The sequence below is a fragment of the Heptranchias perlo genome, chromosome 10, assembly GCF_035084215.1.
Source record: "Heptranchias perlo isolate sHepPer1 chromosome 10, sHepPer1.hap1, whole genome shotgun sequence".
Taxonomy (NCBI): Eukaryota; Metazoa; Chordata; class Chondrichthyes; order Hexanchiformes; family Hexanchidae; genus Heptranchias; species Heptranchias perlo.
In genome coordinates this window covers 77,466,907-77,494,536 of record NC_090334.1, presented here as the reverse complement: position 1 = coordinate 77,494,536, position 27,630 = coordinate 77,466,907, and the positions used below count along the sequence as shown (strand labels likewise).

The 27,630-nt window shown below is 42.1% G+C and overlaps 1 protein-coding gene across 6 annotated transcripts in view; it reads left to right on the top strand.

Annotated features, from left to right (window-relative positions):
- Window positions 1-27,630, top strand: part of foxn3 (forkhead box N3) — a 324,620-nt gene that overhangs the window by 273,414 nt on the left and 23,576 nt on the right. The gene's annotated exons all lie outside the window — the stretch shown is intronic.

The window sequence follows — 27,630 nt, the reverse complement described above, 5'->3', positions numbered from 1 at the left end:
TTGTTAGGAAAAGTGAAGATAACATAGGACAAGTGGAGTATCATTCTCATAATTTTAGTTCTCACTCTTCATTTAATCATCTTTTGCCTTTTTAAAAAATCTTTTTATTAGATTAAATTCTTAAAGGAAATGCTGAAGAATCCAGAATGCATGGTGTTGCAGTCTTATTGACTGAACTTTTCTTTCGATGCAGATGTGATTCCAGTCCTTTATTTTGTACGTGCCACTGCCCTGAATTTAGTAAATCTCCACCGCAATGTATAATTTTTGCATCATTTAAAAGCTGTTAGTTTAAAATGCTGAGCATGTGCTGCAAACAGCTGATAAGATGATTTCATTTCTTGTGTTAGGAAGCTCATGTTATTGGAAGGAACACTGTATCTACATTGCTTTGTTCTATGCCACCGGTGTCATGCAATACTGACCCGAACTGGTGCCTTTTATGTTAACTTTGGAAAGCCTCTTTATAGATGCGTTGTAAGCTTTCGAGATATAGAAACAAAAGCAGTTTTTGTTGGGAGGCATTAGAAATACAGTGTATGTTTTATGCAAAATAATCTGTTTCAAATGACTAGATCCTCCATGATAACTTTCTCTTGACTTGGCTGTGACAAGGTAATTGGCAAATTTAAGGTAATTGGCAAAAGAACCAGAGGTGACGAGGGGGAAAAAAAATTTACACAACGAGTTATGATGATCTGGAATGCACTGCCTGAAAGGGCGGTGGAAGCAGATTCAATAGTAACTTTCAAAGGGGAATTCGATAAATACTTGAAGGGGAAAAATTTGCTGGGCTATGGGGAAAGAGCAGCGGAGTGAGATTAATTGGATAGCTCTTTGAGAGCCCGCACAGGCATGATGGGCTGAATGGCCTCCTCCTGTACTGTCATTCTATCATTCTAAATACTGTCATATTTTTGTGGCCACTTTCTCCCACAAATTTGCTATTCACAAATTGAGTTGAATACAAAGGTTTTACATTATAAAGTAAATACTTAGGCTTTTTGCTTGGTGAAGTTCCTTCTCCTTCCATACAATTCCCACCCCGATTCTTCAGTTTACAATACAATAAGATTCTGTAAAACTGGGTAATTTTCAGCTCGAGTTTAAATGAAGTCATGACTTTTGTGATTCTTTGCTTTGTGACGAGAACTAATGCACTACAGAAAGACTTTGAAGCCAGTGATAAATGGTGCCGTAAGCGCTAATCGTGACCACCTCGCACTTCTGATCCTTTACAACTGTAATTGATGAAGAAAACAGCAACCTCCGCAAAAGAGGCTTTCTGTTTGCTTTTCATTAGCGCTTTTTGTACTGTGAGCTCTTATTCAACTGGAAAGGCAAAGAAAAACACACAACTAGGCATTTCTCCTGACTTTGGAACTGCTGAATGAAGTGCAGTAGCCTTTGCTATTCTGTTCACATGGTAACAGTATAAATAGATCCAAAGAGCCAGGCACTGTATCAAGAACACTTCTTTTGCTGTGAGCAGAGTCTGATCTCCCATTCCATTCCTTCCTGCATTCTGTTTCAACTTGTCTCTGTAATCTTATCTGCGGACAGTGAGTCTGCAGGATACAAAGTAGGCACCCGAGTCACAGGCCTCACTTAAAGCTACATTGCGTCATAATTGCATTTTTCCTTCTGTAGATAGGGCGTACTTGGGAGGGGAGGAGGAAAGCGCCTTGTCCTTGATGTGATTTTTTTAAGTTATCTGGTTTCTGGTAGGGAAGATCAAGGAAAGAAACATGGCTTTTGTACACTTAAAAGTGCTGACTTCCTCCTTTATCCCTCTCCTGCCCCTTTCCTCTACAAATCATAATAAAAAATTGGGGAAACAAAGCACGTTTATAGCTTTCCTATTTGCCTCATGGGTAAAGGCAATGGCCAGTGTGGCACTGAGCCATGCAGAGCAGAGAAACTCGGGTTTGATTCCCATTCACTGTTGAGTTTGCTGATCCTAACCAGAGAAGCATCTGAGGCACTAAAGTTGGTTAGGAAGAGGAAGAAGTAGGGCTGCCACTCCTGTTTGCTATCAATGAGGCACGAAGAATGGATGAGGTACCAGAGGGATAACGCCTGTGGAACTGTACCGCAACAAGAGTCCGTACCTTCAGGAGAGAATCATACAGCACAAAAGCAGGCCGTTAGGCCCATCTTGCCTGTACAGGTTCTTTGGAAGAGATATCCAATTAGTCCCAATTCCCTGCTCTTTTCCCCATGGCCTTGTAAATTTTTCCTTTTCAAGTGTATATATCCAATTCCCTTTTGAAATTTACTATTGAATCTGCTTCCACTATCCTTTCAGAGAGTGCATTCCAGATTATAACAACTCACTGTCTAAAATAAAATTCTCCTCATCTCCCCTCTGGTTCTCTTGCCAATTATCTTAAATTTGTGTCCTCTGGTTACGCACTGTCCTGCCAGTGAAAACAGTTTCTCCTTATTTACTCTATCAAAACCCTCCATAATTTTGAACACCTCCATTAAATCTCCCCTTAACCTTCTCTGCTTTAAGGAGAATAATCCCAGCTTCTCTAGTCTCTCCACATAACTGAAGTCCATTCGTCCCTGGTACCATTCTACTAGGGGTGAGGAGGTAAGAAAATCAGTAAAATAAATTTTCAGGCTACTGTAGCTTTGAAAAATATTTTCAATAATTTTGTGACTAATTCATCATAGTGCTTGATAATTGTATACTGATAAAGTGGCATGGATATCTCTGGTATAATCTTGATAGTATGATATAGTAGCAGTAAAATAAACTCACCCAACCCTAAACATTTTAAGCAGCTTTCATTCCCGTATCTTGTAAGATTATCTTGTAACACCACTGGTTACTGGTTGCCAGTCCGAGAATGAACCGTTTATCCCAACTCTCTGCTTCCTGTTAGATAACCAATCCTCCACCTATGCCAGAATATTACCCCCAATCACTGGATTGGGGGTAATATTCTGGCATAGGTGGAGGATTGGTTATCTAACAGGAAGCAGAGAGTTGGGATAAACGGTTCATTCTCGGACTGGCAACCAGTAACCAGTGGTGTTCTGCAGGGGTCGGTGCTGGGTCCCCAACTCTTTACAATCTATATTAACGATTTGGAGGAGGGGACCGAGTGTAACATATCAAAGTTTGCAGATGATACAAAGATGGGAGGGAAAGTAGAGAGTGAGGAGGACATAAAAAACCTACAAGGGGATATAGACAGGCTGGGTGAGTGGGTGGTGATTTGGCAGATGCAATACAATATTGGAAAATGTGAGGTTATGCACTTTGGCAAGAAAAATCGGAGAGCAAGTTATTATCTTAATGGCGAGAAACTGGAAAGTACTGCAGTACAAAGGGATCTGGGGGTCCTAGTGCAAGAAAATCAAAAAGTTAGTATGCAGGTGCAGCAGGTGATCAAGAAGGCCAACGGAATGTTGGATTTTATTGCTAGGGGGATAGAATATAAAATCAGGGAGGTATTGCTGCAGTTATATAAGGTATTGGTGAGACCACACCTGGAATACTGCATACAGTTTTGGTGTCCATACTTAAGAAAAGACATACTTGCTCTCGAGGCAGTACAAAGAAGGTTCACTCGGTTAATCCCGGGGATGAGGGGGCGTACATACGAGGAGAGGTTGAGTAGATTGGGACTCTACTCATTGGAGTTCAGAAGAATGAGAGGCGATCTTATTGAAACATATAAGATTGTGAAGGGGCTTGATCGGGTGGATGCGGTAAGGATGTTCCCAAGGATGGGTGAAACTAGAACTAGGGGGCATAATCTTAGAATAAGGGGCTGCTCTTTCAAAACTAAGATGAGGAGAAACTTCTTCACTCAGAGGGTGGTAGGTCTGTGGAATTTGCTGCCCCAGGAAGCTGTGGAAGCTACATCATTTAATAAATTTAAAACAGAAATAGACAGTTTCCTAGAAGTAAAGGAAATTAGGGGTTGCAGGGAGCGGGCAGGAAATTGGACATGAAGCTGAGTTCAGATCGGTCAAGGCCCTGTGGGTGGCGGAGCAGGCCCAGGAGCTGAGTGGCCGGGTCCTGCTCCTACTTCTTGTGTTCTTTAGATTTGAGGTTAGGATCAGATCAGCCATGATCTTATTGAATGGCAGAGCAGGCTCGAGGGGCCGATTGGCCTACTCCTGCTCCTATTTCTTATGTTCTTATAAACCTTAAACCTCTTCAAATCGGTGTTGTTATTATACCAACAGTGATCTCGAAATAAGGGCAGACTTGCCAACACATACGCTTCAGATATGACCGTCCTAAAAGCTACTTCAGCTCTTCAGTGCATCTATTAAACCTTAGTGGTGAAGAGTGCTTTCCCGCTGTGAAAAGTAGTATAAATAAGGCAAGGTATGATCATCTTTAACCAATAACTGTAGGGGAGGAACAGCTTCACTATCGGTAAACAATGTAAATGGAGCTTAATAGAGGTCATTTTTGACTATTACCAAAGTACGTCTAAATTATGCAATGTTTAGGCAGACATCTTATATAATGTAGTACTGTTGCCTCAAGAAAAAACTTGCATTTATGTAGCACCTTTCACAACCTTATGATGTCCCAAAGTGCTTCACAGCCAATTAAGTAAAATTGAGTTGGGAATCTTGAAAAAGTCAACGTCACTCATAAAAGATTTGGAATTTATAATATTCATGACAGAAATTTTTGCTGTGGAAGTGGCATGTTAGCACTTATATACTGAAAGCTTTCAATTTGGTAACCAAAGAGAGTAACCAGGAAAGTTACTCTGTATTAACAGGGCACTTTAGTCGGTGTGCTGTAATGTTTGCAGTAAGTTTGGGGGGATTTTATTTATGTTGGCCATTTAGAGGGAGCTGTGTATAACGAGGGTGGAGGATGACAAATGTTGAGTCACTGAAGTAACCATAAGCATTGCTGATAACCTTCTAGCTGATAAGGTAATCAAATGTTAAACTTGAACTGATCCTGTCATATAACTCTCCCATAATAAAAATCAATAACAATCCTAGAACGCCACAAAATATTGCCAGAGCTTACTGTATTAAACATGTGCAACATCTAAAATGGCTCGACTCTCCCAAAAATTGAGATTATAGGTGAAAGTGCTTTTTGATTTAGCAGATTTTATTTCTCATTAATGACTATATGAAAAGTGACCAACAAATGAAAGAGGAAAGATTTACAAAAGTAACTGTTCATGAATAGGTTTGTCTTGCATAGATTTGCCCTGTACACATTGAGATTCTGTATGGCTGTGGCTTCCACATGGGGTAATCTTTTTTTGTTCTGAATCGACATAGAAATTACAACATGGAAAAAGGATGTTCAGCCCAATGTGTTGGTGTTTTCCCTCCAAACAAGCAGTAGTCCTAATCGAATGTGCGCGTCCTTTTCCCATATCCCTTTATCCCCCTTTACTTCAATCACTTATCTAACCTATTCGTTAATGTTGACATGGGGTTGATTTTAGGAGGCAAATGTGGGGGAGGGAAGGGGCTCCGAAAATCGCGCAAATCCCGTTCGGGTTCGGATGCCAGCTCCAACCCGCTAGCTTAGAGTTTCCCAGGGACCCACCTGTGCGCGCGCAGGCGACTCGAAACCGGAAGTCCTGCCGGCAATTAAAGCCAGCAGGATGACAGTTAAAGAGCCAAATGTACCTCATTGAGGTACATAAGGCACTTCACCCGTGACAGATGAAGGGATTAGAAAGATTTATAACTTACCTGGGTGGCTTGCCCACCACTTCTGATTCACGCCTGGATCAGAGAACAAGAAACAAAATAAATTAAATAAAAAAACATGCAACGAAGTGAAAACACTAAACGCACCTACCTTTTGAAACCTGCTCCGATGTCTCCCGCTCCGAAGTTCCCCTTACCCTCTCTTCCCCCCCCCCCCCCCCCCCCCGATCGTACCCTCTCTTCCCCCCCCCCCCCCCACCGATCGTACCCTCTCTTTCCCCGTTCCCCCGTCCCCCCCGATCGTGCCCTCTCTCGTCCCCCCCCCGATCGTACCCTCTCTCGTCCGCCCCCCCCCCGATCGTACCCTCTCATCCCCCCCGTCCCCCCCCCGATCGTACCCTCTCTTCCCCCCCGTCCCGTCCCCCCCGATCGTACCCTCTCTTCCCCCCCCCCCGATCGTACCCTCTCTTCCCCCCCGTCCCCCCCCGATCGTACCCTCTCTTCCCCCCCCCCTTCCCCCCCCCCCCCGATCGTACCCTCTCTTCCCCCCCGTCCCCCCCCCGATCGTACCCTCTCTTCCCCCCCGTCCCCCCCGATCGTACTCTCTCTTCCCCCCGCCCCCCCCCCCCTCTCTTCCCTCTCCCCCCCCCCCCCCCCCCCCGATCTTCCAGTCCAGCACAGATGACATCTGCATCTCTCTTTCTCGCCGCCCGCCCCCCCCCCCCATCCCCTCTTGCATTGCAGCTCCTGATGGCAGTCAGCCTGTCAATCAGGCTAGCTGCCGGGCGCAAAACCCGGAGGGGACGTTAACTACTCTCAATGGACATGCGATCGCATTGGAAACGGTAAGTTTGGTTCATGCGGGTTTGCCATGTTCCCAATCGACCCCACCCCCCGCTGCCATCCCACCTCCCCGCTAATATCGGGGCCATGGTCTCTGCTTCAATAAGTTAACTGCTGTAGGGTATTCCAGAGTACCTCACCCCTGTGAGTAAAAAAAAAATTCTCCTGCTCTCTGTCCTAAATCTCTTACATTTAATCTTGTATCTATGTCCCCTTTTTCTAGATCCCCCTCAACCACTGTGTCAATCTACTCTGTCCCATCCCTTCATAATTTTAAACACCTCTATCACACCACCCTGTAATCTCTTCTATTCTAATGATCATGCTCAGGAAGTGATGCCAGAGAGCTGTGAAAGTCATTCAGGCTGATTTGCTCTCTGATTCTATTCCTCGATCAATGAGAGATCCTGTTTTTCTGATCATCTTCACTCCTTTCTTAGGAAGCACTTGACCTATGACCACTCCACCCCATAGACAATTGCTCCTGCGAAGCAACTGGGGCAGGGGAGGTAAGAAAGAGGAATCTCAGCACTGCGAGGCATAGCGTTTTGGTGTACCAGTTGTGCCACCAAGCTTTGGGGAAAAAAATTTAAATTAATTTTTGAGATATGGGTGCCACTAGCAAGGCCAGTATTTATTGCCCCGTCCCTTGTTGCCCTTGAGCAAGTGGTGGTGGACCTTTTTCTTGAACCTCTGCAGTTCTTATGTTTGTAATAATTTTAGTTATTGCCTTAATGCCTATAGTTTCTCTAATTTATCTAGTTTCAAACCAAAAAACCAAATTTTGCTGTAGACATCAAAACTTTTAGCATTTCATTTTTTTTAACCTAAATCAGTGTCGTAGGGAGGGGGGATAAGAAAGGACTCTTCACTTAGAATTTTCTCCCCTCCTAATTTTTTTCCCCTCCCTTTCTGAATGCATTAACTCAAGTTCCTCAGTTTAGCCCTTACTTCCCTCTACAATGAATTCCTCCAAGAAAGTCATTCAGACAACACACATGTCCTTAAGCTGGAATAGCTGCCTTGCGACACAAATTGAAAGGGCGTTGACGTTTAGGAGTAGCTGTTAATATTCGATTTCTTCTGACAGCAGTGTTTCCATATTGCTGTTAGCAAATGATTTCCTACAATGAAATTCAGACCTCGGGGCTGTGTAATTTGTGCTCTCAGCCTTCCAGCATGGCTGGTTGGTTTTTGCTAAGTGAAAAGTTCTTTTTAAGTAGAAAAGCCCTGACCATTCCTAATTAACTTGGTTGTCAATTTATAGATGATGTAATTTCCTTCGGACTGCAGTTTCAGTCCTTTTAAACTTATTCGGGATAATGACATTTATGCAACAGTACCACCTTTATGAAACTATGAATCCCATTCCAAGATAGATTTTGTTGGTGAAACTCTGATCTATTCAGTCAATGAACATTATTTCCCCCCGCCAACCCCAAAACCAGGTTTGTTGGTTTCGTACTGATAGAATTTATACTTTCAAGCTAAGCCATTGATATTTTTTAAAATGTGAAAACCTGACTCTGTAAAGCAGCTTTCTCATAGTGTATCATAAAATTCTATGTGTATCAAACCATTCTTAGGATGTAGTTATAAATTCTAATCAGCCCTTTATAAACCAAGTCTGATATTTGAAGAGGAGCAGTAAGTGCTCCCCGGTGTCCTGGTCGACATTCGTCCCTTAACCAACATCACTAAAAACAGGTTAACTGGTCATTCATCTCGTGCAAAATGGCTTTCTTGTTCCCGTACACTGCACCTAAAAGTAATTCAACAACAACAACTTGCATTTATATAGTGCCTTTAATGTGGTAAAATATCCCAAGGCACTTCACAGGAACATAATCAAACAAAAATTGGCACCGAACCAAAGAAGGAGATGCTCGAACAGGTGCCTAAAAGCTTGGTCAAATAGATAGGTTTTAAGGAGCGTATTAAAGGAGGAGAGATTGGTAGAGAGGTTTAGGGAGGGAATTCCAGAGCTTGGGGCTTAGACGGCTGGAAGTGGGGAATGCACAAGAGGCCAGAGTTCGAGGAACACAGAGTTCTTGGAGGGTTGCATCATGGTATATGACGATCCTTGAGACATTTCTGAGAGACCTGATAAGGCGCCATATAAATACAAGTCTTCCTTTATGTTGATCGATTGGCTGACAAAGTTCCGGTTCTTGTGCACAAGCCGAATCTCAGTTTATAATCCATATTTTTGTACTGCTGTTTTTAATCTGAAGATTTTGTATAAATTATAAGTAAACTAATTTCATTAAAAGTTTAATGTATTAGGCACTAAATTAACAATTTATATTATGTTTATAAATTAAAAGTTGCAAATTTCTTGCACAACACAGTTTGTTCCAAATCCAGAGGTGCTTTTTGATCTTTTATTTTCTTTATTGTAAAATCATTCATGTTTTTAGGTTTAGCTTTGCTTTGCTTTACTGCTTCATGGTATTTTCAGCAGGTGTTTAATTCTGTTGTTACGCGCATGTACCTCATGAACACACTCACACTGTCGTTTGCCCAAACTGAGCAAGCTGACTCTGAACATCCATTCGATTTGAACTTGCTTCATGGTGATCAGTGAGGATGCTTCGTTGATTGGCAGTTTTTATCTGAATTTTTTTTTGGGTCTTAAGGGGACTATTCACAGATGAAGCATGCAGCTGAAATGAGTGCAGTACATAATGGAATCAGATACAACACTGCAAAACATTCAGAATCTGTACAGTACAGATCTGTTAATGGATGTCACCTTTTGTCACGAGGCTTGCTACAGGTCAAACGAACTTATGTCATTATGCAGCTTGTGTGATGCTCTTAATTCATTGCACTAAATTGGCTCCACAACAGTGTTTCTGGGTGTTTTCCCACAGTTCAAATGAACATAGTATGAAAATTTCATTCACTCGTCATTATGCTTTACTACAATTCGAATGACAACACTAACCTCTTGGAGCCATCAGTTTACATGCTGGAGTATTTGCTTCACAGATTAACGTACGATAAAGAAAAATATTTTTTTTAAAATCCAACTCTAATAGCTGCATTAGTGGTATATAACATTTCTGTAACTCTTAATGTTGTTGATTTCAAACGTATCTTCAAATTTCATCGATGATTTCTGTTTCCACTGGCAGGAGGGTCGGTAACCAGAGGATGTAGTAGTTAAAGAGGAGAGGTGTGAAATATTGGATAAGGTAAACATAACGAGAGAGGAAGTACTGGAGGGACTGGAATCCTTGAAAGCTGATAAGTCACCAGGGCCAGATAGATTGCTTTCTAGACTATTGAAGGAAGCCAGGGAGGAAATAGCAGATGCTCTAAGGATCATTTTCCAATCCTCACTAGATACAGGGGAGGTACCGGAGGACTGGAAGACCACAAACGTAATACCATTGTTTAAAAAGGGTACGAGGGAAAGGCCAAACAATTGTAGGCCGGTCAGTCTTACCTCGGTGATGGGCAAACTATTAGAATCAATACTGAGAGATAGGATAGACTGTCACTTGGAAAGGCATGATTTAATCAGGGATAGTCAGCATGGATTTGTTCAGGGAAGGTCATGCCTTACAAATCTGATTGAATTCTTTGAGGAAGTGACAAGGAGGATTGATGAGAGTAGTACAGTGGATGTTGCCTACATGGATTTTAGTAAGGCATTTGACAAGGTCCCACATGGCAGACTGGTTAGAAAGGTAAAAGTCCATGGGATACAGGGAAATGTGGCGAATTGGATCCAAAATTGGCTCAGTAACAGGAAACAAAGGGTAAAAGTCGATGGATGTCTTTGCGAATGGAAATCTGTTTCCATAGGGCTCAGTGTTGGGTCCCTTGCTGTTTGTGGTATATATTAACGATTTGGACTCGAATGTAGGGGGCATTATTGGCAAATTTGCAGACGACACAAAAATTGGCCGTGTAGTTGATAGTGAAAAGGATAGTGAAGACTCCAAGAAGATATCAATGGCTTGGTCGAGTGGGCGGAAAAGTGGCAAATGGAGTTCAACCTGGAGAAGTGTGAGGTAATGCACTTAAGGAGGGCAAACAGTAAAAGGGAATACGCAGCAAACGGGAATATATTGAAAGGGGTAGAGGAAGTGAAAGACCTTGGAGTGCACGTGCACAGGTCCCTGAAGGTGGCAGTACAGGTAGATAAGGTTGTGAAGAAGGCATATGGAATGCTCTCCGTTATTAGCCGAGGTATAGAATACAAAAGCAGGGATGTAATGATGGAACTGTATAAAACGCTGGTAAGGCCACAGCTGGAGTATTGTGCGCAGTTCTGGTCACCACATTCCAGGAAGGATGTAATTGCTCTGGAGAGAGTGCAGAGAAGATTTACAAGAATGTTGTCAGGGCTTGAAAATTGCAGCTATGAGGAGAGATTGGATAGGCTGGGGTTGTTTTCCTTGGAGCAGAGGAGGCTGAGGGGTGACTTGATTGAAGTGTACAAAATTATATGGGGCCCAGATAAAGTAGACAGGAGAGTTCAAGAACTAGAGGACATAGATTTAAGCTGATTGGCGGAAGGATTAGAAGGAACATGAGGAAAAACTTTCTTACCCAGAGGGTGGTGGGTATTCGCTGCCCGAATTGGTGGTAGAGGCAGGGACCCTCAACTCCTTTTTATATAAAAAAAAGTCCCTGGACCTGCACCTAAAGTGCTGTAAGCTGAAGGGCTACAGACCAGGTGCTGGAATGTGGAATTAGAATGGGCACCTGGTTGTTCTTCGAGCCGGCGCGGACACAGTGGGCCAAATGGCCCCCTTCTGTGCTGTATCTTTTCTATGGTTCTAGGACACAGAATAATTGGCAAAAAAGTCGGGAGGGGAGAGGAGGAGAATTTTTTTCACGGAGTGAGTTGTTACGATCTGGAATGCACTGCCTAAAGGGCTGGTGGAAGCAGATTCAATAGTAACTTTCAAAAGGGAATTGGATAAATACTTAAAAAGAAAAAAAAATGCAGGTTTATGGGGATAGAACAGGGGAGTGGGACTAATTGGATAGCACTTTCAAAGAGCCAGCACAGGCACGATGGGCTGAACGGTGTATGATTCTATCCTTATGATTTTGGAATGTTAACATATTTTCTTTAATGGAGTCTATTGGTAATGGGATTGTTTGCTAAGGGAGATGGAGGGGAGTCTAAGAGGTTACAACATTTGCTGCTTGGATGGTTCTAGGTTCAAGTCATTTGAGCCTGCCTGCCTGCTAGTATTACCAGAGTTTTATCATTATCTCTTGGACCACGAGATAGAATCTGATGCCATTGTGTTTTGTCCCTGGAGATTGGGTCCCCCCCACCTCCGGCAAGTGCACATTCTTGATCTGAGCAAGGAGTTGCATCATTGGTTGTCATGCCAAAGTCTTTTTCTTTTCTATGTCTCCACTAGGTGAATTCTCTAGAGTACAGAGAGATTGAACTGAACTGAATCTGAGCCCCATTGTCGCATGTTAATTTTTTTTTTTAAATGTGCTTCTATTTCATTAGTGATCTACTTTCAAGATACTTTAACGGTTAGAAATAATATAAGTGAGAACAAGTCTGCTCAAAACACTGCATTAAAATTTAAAATGTATGCACCAAGACTGTCCATTTTTTTTTCCTGTTGCTTATATGTCCCAGTTCAGGATGTTAGTGCATGATGCTTTTGTGGAGCAGCCCTTTAGAAGTCATTTTTAGTTGTGTCTCGAGATGGTGAAACAGATGACCACTGAAGGTTGCCAGTCAGTGGAGAGAAAGTTGGGTGAACGTGGCAGTCAGCACCTCCAGCTGACAGTGTTCCTGTTTTAATCAGCACTTCTGTCCTTTTCAAAGTCCTTTCCTTTTATTTTTATTGCACAACAGTTTTCATTCGTTTTAGTTCCTCTTTTGGACAACTGACTTTTAAAAAAAAAAATCTTTGCCCTGTTTCTGTTCGGGATGAAAGTTCTGAAGTTTATTTAAGACACTAAGGGCATTTTTACTAGCTTACTAGGGCTCTAGTAGTGAAGATTTATATCTGTTTACATTAAAAATATAGAAGCACAGAGCTACTGAATTCTGAAAGGAAACTTTTATTTTCCATTATCCAAGTCAGAAGAATTTGACCCAACTGCAACTCCTTGAGGAAGAATAAATTCTGTTCTCAGTATGATTCCTGTTGCTGATTTTCCACATTATAAAAAGGGTTCATTATGGCTTGTTTTTTCTTTGTGGATTCTGGGAACACTGAAATTTGGCACCATTGGCATTCCACTGAGAATATTGATATTTCTACTATAACTATAAGCACACTATAGTGTATTGTACTTGTTTGCCAGTTCCCAAAGAAACAACACAATAGTAAAAAAAAAGAGGAGGGATAAAAGTTGTGCTTAATTTAAACCATATAACCCCAAAATGGGTTGTCTGATCCAGATTATCCCTCCTAGCAACTTGTAATCCAGATTACCCCTCCTAGCCTCCTCCAGCCCTACAATCCTCCGAGATCTCTGCACTCCTCCAATTCTGGCCTCTTGCGTATCCCCGAAATCCTTCGCTCCACTATTGGCGGCCGTGCCTTCAGCTGCCTAGGCCCTAAGCTCTGGAATTCCCTCCCTAAACCTCTCCACACCTCCTCCTTTTAAGTCGCTCCTTAAAACCTACTTCTTTGACCAAACTTTTGGTCACCTGTCCTAATATCTCTTTTATGTGGCTCTGTGTCAAATTTTGTCTGATTACACTCCTGTGAAGCACCCTGGGATATTTTACTATGTTAAAGGCGTTGAATAAATGCAAGTTGTGGTTGTAGCCACTTGTGGAAAAAGATGTGGCGAGTGTGTTTACTGCTTCATGATTGCTGACTAGTAGCTGCAACAAACACGCTGGAGAAGTGGCATTGATTGTGGGAATTTAATGCCTTGTCTCTGGTTCAAAAAATAGAATTTAAAATCAGACTTAAATGAAAAAAACATCTGCACATGAGCATGTACAGAGAATATTTCTCTCTGTCTCCCTAAGGGCTCAATTAATTTATCCAGTGAGTAACAGCCATCTAGACCAGAAAGGTCCCAGGTTCAATTCCTGGTTATGCTTATAAGATGACTTCAGTTTTGGGGGGGAGGGGGGGGGGATGGTAGAAGTGCTACAATTGGCGTCAGCGTCCCTTATCTAAGGAAGGATAAACTTACCTTCGAGACGGTGCAACAAAGGGTCACTAGATTGATTCCTGAGATGAGAGGGTTGTCCTTTGAGTAGAATGGGCCTATATTCTCTGGAGTTTAGAAGAATGAGAGGTGATCTCATTGAAACATACAAGATTCTGAGGGGGTTTGACAGGGTAGAGGCTGAGAGGTTGTTTCCCGTGGCTGGAGAGTCTAGAACTAGGGGGCATTGTCTCAAGATAAGGGGTGGGCCATTTAAGACTGAGATGAGGAGGAATTTCTTCACTGAGGATGGTGAATCTTTGGAATTCTCTATCCCAGAGGGCTGAGATAGATTTTTGGACTCTAGGGGAATCGAGGGATACGGGGGTCAGGCAGGAAAGCGGAGTTGTGGTCGATGATCTTATTGAATGGTGGAGCAGGCTTGAGTGGCCGTATGGCCTACTCCTGCTCCGATTTCATATGTTCTTATGGGAGGGAAAAAAACAGCCAGGCTTTCTTCTGATCGTTATCCAGTGCCCCATACTGGAACTGCGCATATGTGGATATTAAGGACAAGATTGGGCTTCACTGTTGAGGATCATGCATAACATGGATGAGGTCCTAGAGAACGACTGCTGCATGTGTACTTCAGCAAAGTGGGGGGGGGGGGTGGTGGAGACAGAAAAACATTGGCGAGAATTTATTTCATAAACTGTTTTCCTTCACTTGAGTTTGATTATAAAGACAGCAGGTCAGATTAGCAGGGAGCGCAGGGCAGTCGTTGCAGCTGTTTTGGGGGATTGAGCTGTGGGGTCCGCCTGATCTTTTCGTACAGCCTGCAATGTTTGAAGTTTAAGAACTTTTCTGGCGAGAACGTTTCGTCCTGGGATCAGGATTGAGGTCCAGCACTGACTAGTGGATTGGAAATCTAATTTGACTGAAGACTGTAAGATTTTTGTATGAAATGAGTTCTTTCTGGTCATGGCCCACAACACAAAACATCCATAATTTAGCAAAAATTGACAGACTTACTCAAAGGCCACAAGGAAAAATTCACACTGGAGTAACAGAGATTGGTTTTACGGCATATTAAGACAGGGCAGAAGGCGCTTTACTCTGCACCTGTACCTGACCCGGGAGTGAGTGAGTGATGCAGGCACTTAACCAAACTGCAAGTGTCCCATTCCTTCATCATGTTGAATTTAGCTCTCCCCAACAGTTTTTTCTTTTTTGAAGCGTTCAGTACTGTTAGTCAGTGAATAAGCATTCGCAGTCATTTTAGTACTGCTAAAAGTAGGAGTCTGTGTAGATTGACTTTGCTTTGTAATTGATGTCCAGGATGATAGTGCTAGTGTTTTTGCGCACACTGCAGAAAACACAAGGTGAGGTATGGATCAATCTAAGTTCTTTAAACACCTGTAATCAGAGAGTTCCTAGAGGCAAGTCTGGAGGTGCAGACTAGATTAAAACCACCACTACTAAATTCCCGTCCATCAGCTCAGCGGCGATGATGGGACTGAAGATTAGAACTATCAGAATGCACACTAGCTGTAATCAGATATGATTAATTGTGCTCAAACTGGGATCTCCAAAGATGGAAAATGATAACTATGGATAGCAGTACCGCCTGAACCATATCTGCAATAACAGTAGTACAGCTTCATAGTTATATAAGGTAGTGGTATCACCAGTTTTTACATGGCGAGCAGTTAGGATCTGGAATACACTGCCCGAGGGAGTGGTGGAGGCAGATTCAATCAGGCCTTCAAAAGGGAACTGGATAAGTACTTGAAATGAAAAAATGTGCAGGGCTACAGGAATAGGGCGGGGCAGTGGGACTAGCTGGATTGCTCATGCATGGCGCGGACTCAATGTGCCAAATGGCCGCCTCCTGTGCTGTAACCTTCTATGATTCTATGGGTAGTGCAAGTCCTTTGAGTCAGTTGAGAAAGACCCGTTCATTAACAGTTCATACCTTTTCTGTGCACAAATATATAAGGCTTCGGCAAGCTTCGTTGCAGTGGATAAAAAGTATCTTTTATATCAAATTTAAAAAGCGACGTATTGGGACAGCTACTTGGGATGCCCGCCCACTACTTAAGAGCATAAGAAATTGAAGCAGGAGTAGGCCATATGGCCCCTCAAGCCTGCTCTGCCATTCAATAAGATCATGGCTGATCTTCGACCTCAACTCCACTTTGCTGCCCGATCCTCATATCCCTTGATTCCCTTTGAGACCAAGTCTCTATCTCAGCCTTGAATATATTCAACGACTCAGCATCCACAGCCCTATGGGGTAGAGAATTCCAAAGGCTCACAACCCTCTGAGTGAAGAAATTATTCTTCATCTCAGTCTTAAATGGCCAGCCCCTTATCCTGAGACTATGCCCCCTCTCCAGCCAGGGGAAACAACCTCTCATCATCTATCCCATCAAGCCCCCTCAGAATCTTATATGTTTCAGTGCGATTACCTCTCATTCTTCTAAACTCCAGAGAATATAAGCCCATTTTACTCAATCTCTCCTCATAGGACAACCCTCTCATCCCAGGAAGGACATTGGTTTGCATGAGTGGGATTTCTGTGTGTTGAATTCTCTGCTATTCTGCTGTGAGAAGTGGGGAAAATGGTGGGCAAGTGAGCCCAGGCTGCACTTGTGCTCCTCTTCGCAGCCAATTACAGAATGGCTTCAGCCTCGGGGCATGTCATCTGCCTACTGCCTCAACTGAGGTATGTCATAAGGAAGAGAGTTGAAGGAGGGACTACAAACACCTTTTTAAGGGGGGGGGGGGTGGGGTAGAGGAGACCAGGGCTTGGGTCCAAAATGACATTTCTCCAAACGATCATGCAATCCCAATTTATTCCTTTTGGTGTTTAGTACATTTATCAGTGATCATGTTGATAAACTGTGATGGGGTGTTTACGGTAACGAGGGAAGTTACCATTCCAGTTTAAAACTGGTTAGTTTATTTCGTTCAAATACAGAATCTTCTAGATAATTTATAATCCAGATTAAAAATAAAACTATGGGTTTGCTGAGTGTAACTGTGCCAGCATGTGAATAAATGAGAGTAATGTGTGGAATTCATATTCATTATAGCACTGTACATAGCTGCATTGGAATGGTTCAAGCCATGACCACAGATTTATATTGCGGTTCTGTTCTGCGCTTTGTTTTCTGCTCTGCATATTTTTGTTAAATATCTGCACAGAACTCCATTCGCTTGCATCCAAATGCCATTGAAATTTTTAATGTAGCGAAAAGCTGTCTGGAGAGTAAGATCTTTACTAATGTTGAAAGTTCCCTTTGTTCTGGTAACTGTTGTGCAGTTGCATGAATTTGATCCAGATATGGTCAGTGACCTTGCTGCAGTTATGTTAGTTTTTGCATCATTGCAATGTGAAAATCAAGCACATCAGCCTAAATCTTTAATATTATTGCACCATTAATTAATGAAAGCGCTCTGGCCCCTTTCCATGGATACTATTACAGATATATATCTGCATGCATTTCCTGCCTATAAAACTTTACTTCCAGTGATCACATTTTTGTCACACTTTGGTGTCAACATTTTTAATGAATACTGTTGACCGGAGGTCACCGGTTACGGTTATTGGCTTAGTACACAGAGGAGAAGAGTCAATTCTCTCTTAACTCTCAATTCACTTTATTCATGCCGTTAGATCATATACATATAACTTATACGTCTGGTTCGATATAGGCATGCAGTTTACACCAGGTTATACAGTCTTATACCCAAACTAAGATCTAAACGCACACCCACTAGGTTTCTCTTGACAGTCCGAGTGGTCACAGAATATAAAGGATAATACCCGAAAAGGAGAGCTGACGCTGGCCAGGCATTCCGTTCTCTCTCTCTTTTGACGTCGTCTCTACGTCCCTGACGTAGGGTGTTCCACTTCTGCGATGGTTGGTCTCCGGAGTCTTCGCTCTGGCTCCACGCCCCAGATCCTTTATTCTTATTCCGAATCTTATCTCTTGAAGCTGTGCTGTCTCTCTCCCTTTGGTTTAGGCTTTCTCGCTTTTTGCCTGTGTCTTCTCCTCATTGGCTCTGTCCCAAGGACTTAGGTAGCATTACCTCATTACTCCTTTTCTAAATAAGGACTTGTGTCTTATCACATTTCCTTTGTCTTTCACAAAACTTGGTTAATTCAAACCGGTTCCAGGCAGCTGAGGCCAGGACTGAACTCAGGTTACTTTAGTTCAAAAGTCGTTCCTGACTGTGTGTATCAGTAGCTGACGTCTCAGGTTACTGCAGCCCCTAGCCAACATCTCCCCCCCCCCCCCCCCCCCCACCTTTTGATCCAAAGATGCTTATCTTAGGATCATTATTGTCCCTTTCTGTGTACCACTCCTGAGTTTGTCATTGTCCCCCAATGGGCACGTTACATCCGCGATATATGGTTATAGAAAAATATAAAAGAGAAGCGTATATATGGTTATGGAAAATATAAAAGAGAGGCGTATATAAAGTAGACTTCACACAGTGTCCTTATATTGATAGTGCTATAATGAAACAGAAGAAGCGATTAACATTCAGTTGTTGCAAAATTTCATTTTTCCACCTTCTAAGCTGATATACGTTGAATATGACGAGCACTAATGCACATAAAATCACAACTACAGCAGCATGTGATAAAATCCTGACCCATGGATGTATTTGAACATTAGATCCCCAATTCCAAAACTTATCCCAGAACCCGGGGTCCCGTAGCAGTTCATCTGCTTTATCAGCACGAGTTCTAATTATTTTAGTGTGTTTACAATTGATGATGATCCAGCCAATCTTTCTAAAACGCCTGCTATATCCACCCCAATCAATATTCACATAGGTGTGGTCCCAGTGGACCATAATTTTACCTCAACCGTCGCTCCCCGATGGTCGCTCAATAAATGGACCCACAAATTGACTAATGACTTTTCCCTCTGGGATTATCGACAATGTCACCTCTAGAACTTTGTTGCATGAAAACTGTACTCCCGCTCCCTCCAGTATACCCAAAGTCTTTCCCGCGCACGCTAACCCATCCACTCCCGTATCTAGCCAGCAATACTTTCTATGTAAACCTGTCACACTGTAGTTATACCATCTCACCAGTGATCATGTTGTAGTGCTTCAGTTTTGCATCTCCCAGTTCCTCAGTACTGCGGAGAAACTCCTATGTTCCAACTAGCTCTGCTTCTTAAATTGCTGTATATTTTCCTGTTTAATTATCAATGATGCAAAGTCAAAGTATTAAAAGTAAAGACAGATGATTGAATGAATTTAAAATGGGAACTGAATTACATCTATATAACCTAGTATTCTAACCCTTCAGCTGAAGACTACACTTATGCCTGATTTCCCATGTGCAACGGCACAGGAAATGGACTGGTAATGAAGCTAAATGTACTCGGCCTATTGCATGTGAAAATATCAGGGAGGTATGCTAGAATCTGGAGGCTAAAATCAACAAGCATCTAATCTGAGTTGTACAGTAAAGTCACTTTTTATAACTTTTAAACCCTAGTTTTCTTGACCTGAGTAAAATCTGCAATGTTATTTTACGTTGGCAATGGCAAAATACATATTTAAAATACTAAACTAAGGTGTGAGTAATGCTATTAGTTTCAATTATTCTGATGCTAACTGCATCAACAGACACAATATGGCCCAATCTCACTAGCTATCAGGGAAAATCTGCAAAACCCATCATTCAGAGCCTAACTTAAAGTTACGTGTAAATTCAGTGTTTTTTGTGAGAGGAAATTGCCTTGCTGGTTTTTGTTTTGTTTGTAAAACTAGGAAATGACAGGATTGCTGTATGTAACATTGATTCAACAGTGTGCTTATTTAGCTGTCACGAACAGTATGGAAATGTTTTTGAAGGCCAGTTTAAAAGTTTTTGTATAAGTGCGTACGATATGACTATTCTGCCACTAAAAGGCACGGTAGCAAACCTTTTTACAGGTTGGATTTCTTTTCCCCTTTTTTTATTGGGGAGCCATGGCCTTTGTTATTAATAAACTGACTGAATGTAAGGTTAAACATGAAAGGCCAGCCCCGACTAACATTTTGTTGTGCGATGATCATCTTACTGCAGCCATCTGCACTGATCTGTTAATGCGCTTGAGTCGGGAAAAAGCTTTGCATCCCAGCAGTGCTGAAGTGCTCCCCGCAGATCACGTACAACAGTCCTCCCATGGGGCAGCCCCAAAGTCTTTAGCTTCTCCGTGTACACAAGCAAATTTCATTGTCCACGGCGAGACCGAGAGCAGATTATCTAGTGCACTACTGGGACCCGTCCCTGTAGTTTACTTTTCCTTCAGTGTCTGTTTTCAGGAGGCCGTCAAGCGTCTCTCCGTCCCCAGAGGGAAGTGAATAGGGAGCTGTACTTTCAGCTGCCGAGGCTGATTCCATCCAAACACTATCAGGATAACACAGACTGTAAACAGCGCAGTGGTCTCTTAATGGGAGCCAATACTAATGCAGATGTGCCATCTGTGGCCTCCCAGAGGCTGCATTGGCCTCTTTGTTGTCCTCCTTGTTTCTGATTGTTTCTGCATTAATTCAATTTTCATACAATAGAATGAACATATTTTCACTTGTATATACCTTTTTATATATTTTCAAAAATCTGCTGAGGTTTAAAATGACATCTGCTCTGCTATTTATACAGTAGCAGATTGTGGTATGATCTGGGAAAACAATAATTAAAGTCCATTGACTATATTTTTATATACTGAACCATGGTGTCAAAAACGGAGTTTGCTGCATTGGATGTCAGTAATGGGAGCGAAAATACAATCTAATCGCACCCCCTTCCCAAATATAATAAAGGGTTTCCTTGTTCTGGGACAGGTAATCCCAAGGAATTCATTCCTTCTAGTGTTAGATGTTGTACTCGGTCTATCCAGATTTAATTCTTCTGTGAGAAATTGGTATTAACTGTAAAAGAAGCTGACGAATGAGGCAATAGAAAAACATTTTGGAGGGGCAAGACCAGGAAATAGTCAGTAAATAAAACAAACCCTTTCAATCTAACTGCACATGTATATTGCACATTCACGTGACAATAGGTCCTGTGCTAGTCAGGCGTACAGCTTTGAAACCCACCCCCCACTATGTTTTTGTACATAGAGCGAAGGTTAGAGCAGCTGCTTATGTCCCACTGTGCCTTTCATGCACGCCAAACTATATGCACAATAGCTGTAATTGGCTTGTAGTTGCTGTTTAGTTCCCTAACAATCATTCTGGCTTGTGGTTGCTAGGGTGTGCAGGTAAATCTGACAGGAACAATGTCAAGCTTCCTGAATGCGTAAATGATTGTTAACCTCATGTTAGGTGTGGCCAGATTCATAGGATAAAACCTACCGATCCTGGATCCCCTTTGAAAAGACTCATCGGTAGGTCAGCTAGAAAGTATGACAGCTGACAAAGCTCACATTTACAAGCAAGGTAGCTTCAGCTTTCGACAGAAGGACCTTTCCATTTTATTCGGCTTCTTCCCTAAGGGGGAGGCTGGAAGGTTGATTTTCTTTCATTCTATAAAGAGTGAAACACTACTAGACTTCCAGTGACTACAAGCAAATGGGTTAACGTTCTTGTTCAATTTTGATCCTTCGATGGACTATGCAATGTACCTTTCTAACACTATGAAAACATATTACTCCATCACATGGTTGGTGCAATGTGATTTTTATACCAGGAAAATGTAGAATGCAGCTTAGCACAGGGATTAATTTGATCCAGCAATCTGCTAGGATGAGACAGCGTGCATTAATGCATGATAAGAGTCCACATTCCTACAATGACTGACAGTACACTCAGCCGCTGCAGCGTTTTGTAATGTGACATGAAGCTCATTGAGGTCACACTTACAGCCAGGCAGACAGCATTAAATGGTCAACTCATAGATAATTCTCCATATCCATTCTCATAATGTTGATAGCCATGTAACTTTTAATAATCATTTTCAAGTAAACTGGCATAAAACACTCTAGTTTTAACCTAGATGTTGTATAATTGACTTTAGCACATTTGCGGGCGAGGAGGAGAGACGCTGGCAGTTGTATTAAGGTCAGTGTGCTGTTTCTTTCACCTTTTTGAAGGTGGGTTTGAATCCAGAACAGACTCCTGGGAGCCAAGTCTACATTCTCTGTGAAATGAGTTTGGGCAACCTCACCCCAGTCTGTACTGGGCATAGGACCACAGCAAAAGCTGTCCATTTAATACACGGGTAAGTGTTTGCCTCTTCTTTTCTTATTTTGGAGTGATTTTGCGATGAGCACTATCATTATTGTAGAATTCAGTAGTCACGCTGCCTACTGTTTAGATTTCTGCCTCAAGAAAGCTGATTGCTACTATAGCAACGAGAAACCTGTGCTTGCTGGGACTTGAAGTCTGAATTTCAGCCTCCGGGATTCGATACGGAGACTATGCAATTCAAATTTTTTTATTCTAAAGCTAGAATGTTTAGGCCAGAAGGCCTTGCAGAGGTTTAGCTACCAGTGACACAATTGCTGACCCCCACCCTGTGGATGGACTGATAACCTGGCCACACTGCAAAAGTCTGATAGGATTAGATGAAGTATGGTGGGAGGAGGCTCGTGTGGGGCATAGATCAGTTTGGCCGAATGGCCTGTTTCTGTGCTATAAAATCTATATAGTTTAAACCTCATCTCTTTTTCCGGCATGCATTAATATAATTTGCAGCAATCTTCAGAAAGTTTTCTCGGGTGCATGATTATAAAGTGTGGCAATTAGCAAGGGAGATTAGTCACTTGTTAGCAGGAAAAGTAAAGGTGGATACACTGGATGGTTGGAGTAATGAATTATACTATTACTTGACAAACTGAAGAGCTGACTGATAGTAATATTAGCAATTTAGTGGACTAAACTTTGTTTTAATTGGTGGGAAAAAACACACTGTTTTCTATTCTAATGAATAATATAGTCTGAGCAGATAAATGCAACATTGACATTTTGGAGGCTAGTTATTGGTGTTAATAATTAGAATCTGATATTTGGGAGTAGTTTGATCCTGATACCACTTCTACCATGTTAACACTATACACGTATCCACTGATTTTCACAACGGACAGTGGGGCATATTTTTTCCTTCTCACACTGGCAAAAAGGTCACCATAAGTATAAAGCAGCAAAGTCTTGCATTTATATAGTGCCTTTCACAACTTCAGGATGTCCCAAAATGCTTCATAGCCAACAAAGTGTAGTCACTGTTGTAATGTAGGATGATCTGGCCTATATTAATGTTTAATAATTGGCCAACAGCAGGTGCTCCCTTGCAGCACCGAGCTGGTGATGGGGTTAAATGAAGTAGGGAGGGAGGAGGTTCTTGTGGAGCATAAACGCTGGCACAGACCAGTTGGGCCGAATGGCCTGTTTCTGTGCTGTAGTTTCAATATAACTTGATGGTCCCTTGTTTCTTCCCCTTCCTTCAAAAGACAGTGAATGTCACTGCACTGAGACATTGCTCCATCTAGTGGTGTTGATGTAGGTAAGCTTGACTGTTGGGGGAAAAAAAATTATGGGTTTTTGGTGACCATCTAGTTTGGGATTTCAGTATAGTCCCACTAGAGCAGATGGTTATCTTTATCATGCTTTTTTTGAAATGGCGCAGTGCTAATTCCAGACTAAACACATGAGATATTTTATCAGACACAGATTTATTCTGACTAGTACTTGAGCACCCTGTCCCATTTCCCTGCTCTGTTCTAAATCCTGCAGCATTTTGATGCAACTGTAGATGAGCAAAGCAGACATTTCTAGATTAAAGAGTAGTAATTATTATTTGAATCTTGAATCACAAAACAGAATTGATAATATGTAGCAAAGCCAAATGATAGATGAGCATCCTTCTGTGTGGTTTCCAATCTGGTCAATTTTAGCCTGAATTCTTGGGGAAATGTTCATCAATGGACCTGGTCATTAGTTCAACGCAGGAGCGGTCATTAGTTAAACCAAGCAAGGAAGGGTCGGAATCCGAGTAAGTTGGCGTCTGTTTGCCAGTGATGATTGTACACTTCATTTGTTCGGACCTAGTGCAATCAGCTGTGCTGTCATCCAGCGTCACTGCGCCCTTAGTAGTTTCGCTCCAGGGCAGCTGAGATGGTCTGTCAGGGCAGATGTTCCATTCAGTTCATTCACTGGTGGTCGGAAGCTTGTTTACTGTTGCTATGGCAGCCTCTGTTGCTAAGGCGATGCTGCTGCTGCTGCAGCTTAATAGGTGACGTTGAATATAGTTATAAAAAGATAATTTTTCCTCTTCCCTGAATGTACCATCTGTTTCAGATTATTTGTCAACTGACGGAGCAGTGTATTTAAAGTCTCACATTGTCTCTAAAACGGACATCGACGTGACGATTTCAGCCTGAATGTAGAATTAACAGGTGCTGATGCAGAATTTGTTGTGCGGATTAAGTTCCTTTTTTGTTTCTGCAGTCTGAATGCTAATATTATCACTGGCCCTTTCAATGAATATTCCCATCGGCGCTGACAGACGAATAATAAGAGCATGTGTGCATTTACAGGACTTGCAAGCAAAGCCATTCGTACGGTGAGAGGAGGAGGAGGAGGGGAAATGGTGCACTTTAGCCCACCAGTCACGTTTATTTCTTAGTGCAGATCTGAGCCGTAGAGTGAGACAATACTAATTAACATTGCCCAGGATGGGCTATGTAAAACTGTGAAATAATACATTTTGGGAACTATTATGATGATCTGGAATGCACTGCCTGAAAGGGTAGTGGAAACAAATTCAATACGAAATACGATAAATACTGGAGGGGGAGAAATTTGCAGGGCTATGAGGAAAGAGTAAGAGAGTAGGACAAACTGGGTAACTCTTTCAAAGAGCCAGCACAGGCATGATGGGCAGAATGGCGGCCTCCTGTGCTGTAAGATTCTATGATAGCAGAGAAAGGAAGTGTACTCTAAATAGTAAGGTCCTTAACAGAGTGGAACAACGGAGAGATCTAGGGCTGCAGATACATGAATGTTTTATAGGGAGTGCAGGTAGAAAACACCGTAACGCTGGCAATTGCGATTCTGGGTTTTATCCATAAGGGGTATTGAATATAAACGCAAGGAAGTGCTGTTGAATTTGTGCAAGACGTTAATTGGGCCACAGCTGGAGTATCGAGGGCAGTTCTGGGCACCCCATTATAGGAAGGGTATTAGAGCTGTGCAAAGACTACAGTTCACTAGAATGATATCAGGAATAAGAAGCAGTGGTTTTGAAGAAAGGCTCTCAAAATTAGGACATTTTTTACCCTGAAATAAAGAAGGTTAAGGGGGTCGAATAAAAGTTCTGAAAATTTTGAAATTGTGAAAGATTGTTTCCATTATTGGTGAATAAATCAATAACGAGAGAGCATAGGCTGAGTATGATCACTAGAAGAATGAAGAATGAAGGGGGAAGGAAGAAAAACTTTTCACAAAGAGGGCTATTGGCTCATTGAATGCTTTACCAGAAGTGGAAGAATGTGGGGAAGGACAAGGAAGTGGGATTAGAGTAGATAGTTAGACCCAAAACAGGCATGATGGGCTAAATGCCTGTATTTGCACTTCTTCTGTGAGATGTCAGTATTAGGATTTGAGATGTGTGCCGCCTTCTGTGCTGTATCGTACTATGTTATACAAGCCAATGGAAACTAAAAGGCGACTGTTACTGTCACTGTCACTAAGTGTTCTTTTTACATCTTTTGAAACTCTAAAGAACATCAATTGGTACAGGTGTGTTCAGTCTAGAGCTGAGCTATCCCATGAAGGTCCCAGGTTCAGTCACAAGCCTATGTTCCAATAGATTTCAATTGAGGGAAATATAAGAACATAAGAAATAGGAGCAGGAGGATACCATATAGCCCCTCGAGGCCTGCTCCACCATTCAATCAATAATTACAATTGGGATAAGTCCTCATGGGCTAGGGAGAGGAAAATTAGCTGGGGTTCCTGCTTTTGATTTCTATCCAGTGATGCCCGCTGGAAAAATTATGGGGTCAAAATTCATCTGATACTCAATTCCGTTGACTGGAAGTGAATATCGGGCGAGGAGCACAATGGGCGTCCCATTCGAAACCACCCATTTTGCGGTACTTGCCCAAGACAGATTTCTACTCCATGTGTGTAACTATCGAATGAGTGGTGATTGGGCTGAGTTCTGATGCCCTCAATGAATGAATAGCCTGCCAACATTCACTGTTCTAGGCTCACACGTGAACTGTAGGTCTGCTACCAGTGCCTACTGATCCATGCCCCTGCATGAGTTAGTGCCTTCAAGAGAGAAGTGTCAAAAGAAAATAAATTCTGTCCCCATCTGCCAATGGAGCAGTATTTTTCTTTTCAAATACACACTGAAGATATTTGGGAATCGGATCAGTAATTGATAATTGCATCGAATTTCCAACTTCATGACACAGAAATGTATTGGCCATAGTAGCACTTTCTCCACTGAGTTAGAAGGTCATGGGTTCAAGTCCCACTCTAGAGACTTGAGCACATAGTCCTAGCTGACACTTCAGAGCAGTACTGAGGGAGTGCTGCACTGTCGGAGATGCCGTCTTTTGGATAAGACGTTAAACCAAGGCCCCATCTGCGCGCTGAAGTGGATGTAAAAGATCCCCTGGCACTATTCGAAGAAGAACAGGGGAGTTCTTCCCTGTCCTGGACAATATTTATCCCTCAACCAACATCACTAAAAAAAGATCATCTGGTCATTATCTCATTACTGTTTGTGGGACCTTGCTGTGTGCAAATTGGCTGCCACGTTTCCTACATTACAACAGAGACTACACTTCAAAAGTACTTCATTGGTTGTAAAACACTTTGGGATGTCCTGAGATCATGAAAGGTGCTTTATAAATGTAAGTCTTTTACTACCAATGGAATAAATTGTTTTTACTTTAACTTCCAATAGACTATTAATACAGATTTAAAGCAATGCTACTGAACACACGGTAAAATGCTAGCTGGTTTTGAGTTGACATTGTTTATCAAATCCATTGTCTACATGTTAAATATAGGTTTGTCAGCAATTGGTCATTCTGCAGCAAGAAGCCACAGTATTAGGGTATCAGTGCTCAATCCAAAAGGATTTAAAACCAGAACTCGGTGAACTTTCAATGTTCTGTTCAAATCTTGTGCATTGCTTTGATATACCAAATGCCAGAATTCATGTCTGCAAATCCCCAAATGAAAAGTTCCCAGTTTTATCTGAGTTGGTCGTCATGGGAGATGGGAAGCAGAAGGTAGATGCTCCTCCATAGGAAAGGTAAGAGAATCAGTGGGCAATATATTTGCGGAGTTTGTAGCTGCTGGTTATAGAATCATAGAATGATATAGCACAGAAGGAGGCCATTTGGCCCATCCTGCTTGTGCCGGTTCTTTGAAAGAACTATCCAATTAGTCCCATTCCCCCACTCTTTCCCCATAGACCTGCACATTTTTCCTTTTCAAGTTTATATCCAATTCCCTTTTAGTTACCATTGAATCTGCTTCCAGCTCCCTTTTAGGCTGTGCATTTCAGATCGTAATAACACACTGTGTATAAAAAAAAATTCTCCCCTGCTCCCCTCTGATTTTTTTTTTAATCATTTACCTTAAATTTGTGTCCTTTGGTTACCAACCCTCCTGCCAGTGGAAACAATTTCTCCTTATTTACTCTATCAAAACAGTTCATAATTTTGATCACCGCTATTAAATCTCCCCTTAACCTTCTCTGCTCTAAGGAGAACAATCCCAGCTTCTCCAGTCTCCACATAAACTGAGGTTTTCTGAGGTGATCTATCTGGAACCTAAAACATGATTATTTGAACCACAAACACTAGTGAAGATCACACAATCTGAAACCCTTAAACAGCACTCTGAGAAATAGTGAGTGATGTCTAAATGTATTTAAATTTAAAGTTATGAAGCAGTATTTGCAAAGGCCTGGCAAAGGAGTCATCAGGCCTCTTGACCAGAGAATTGGGTAAAGGATGAGGAGAGAAA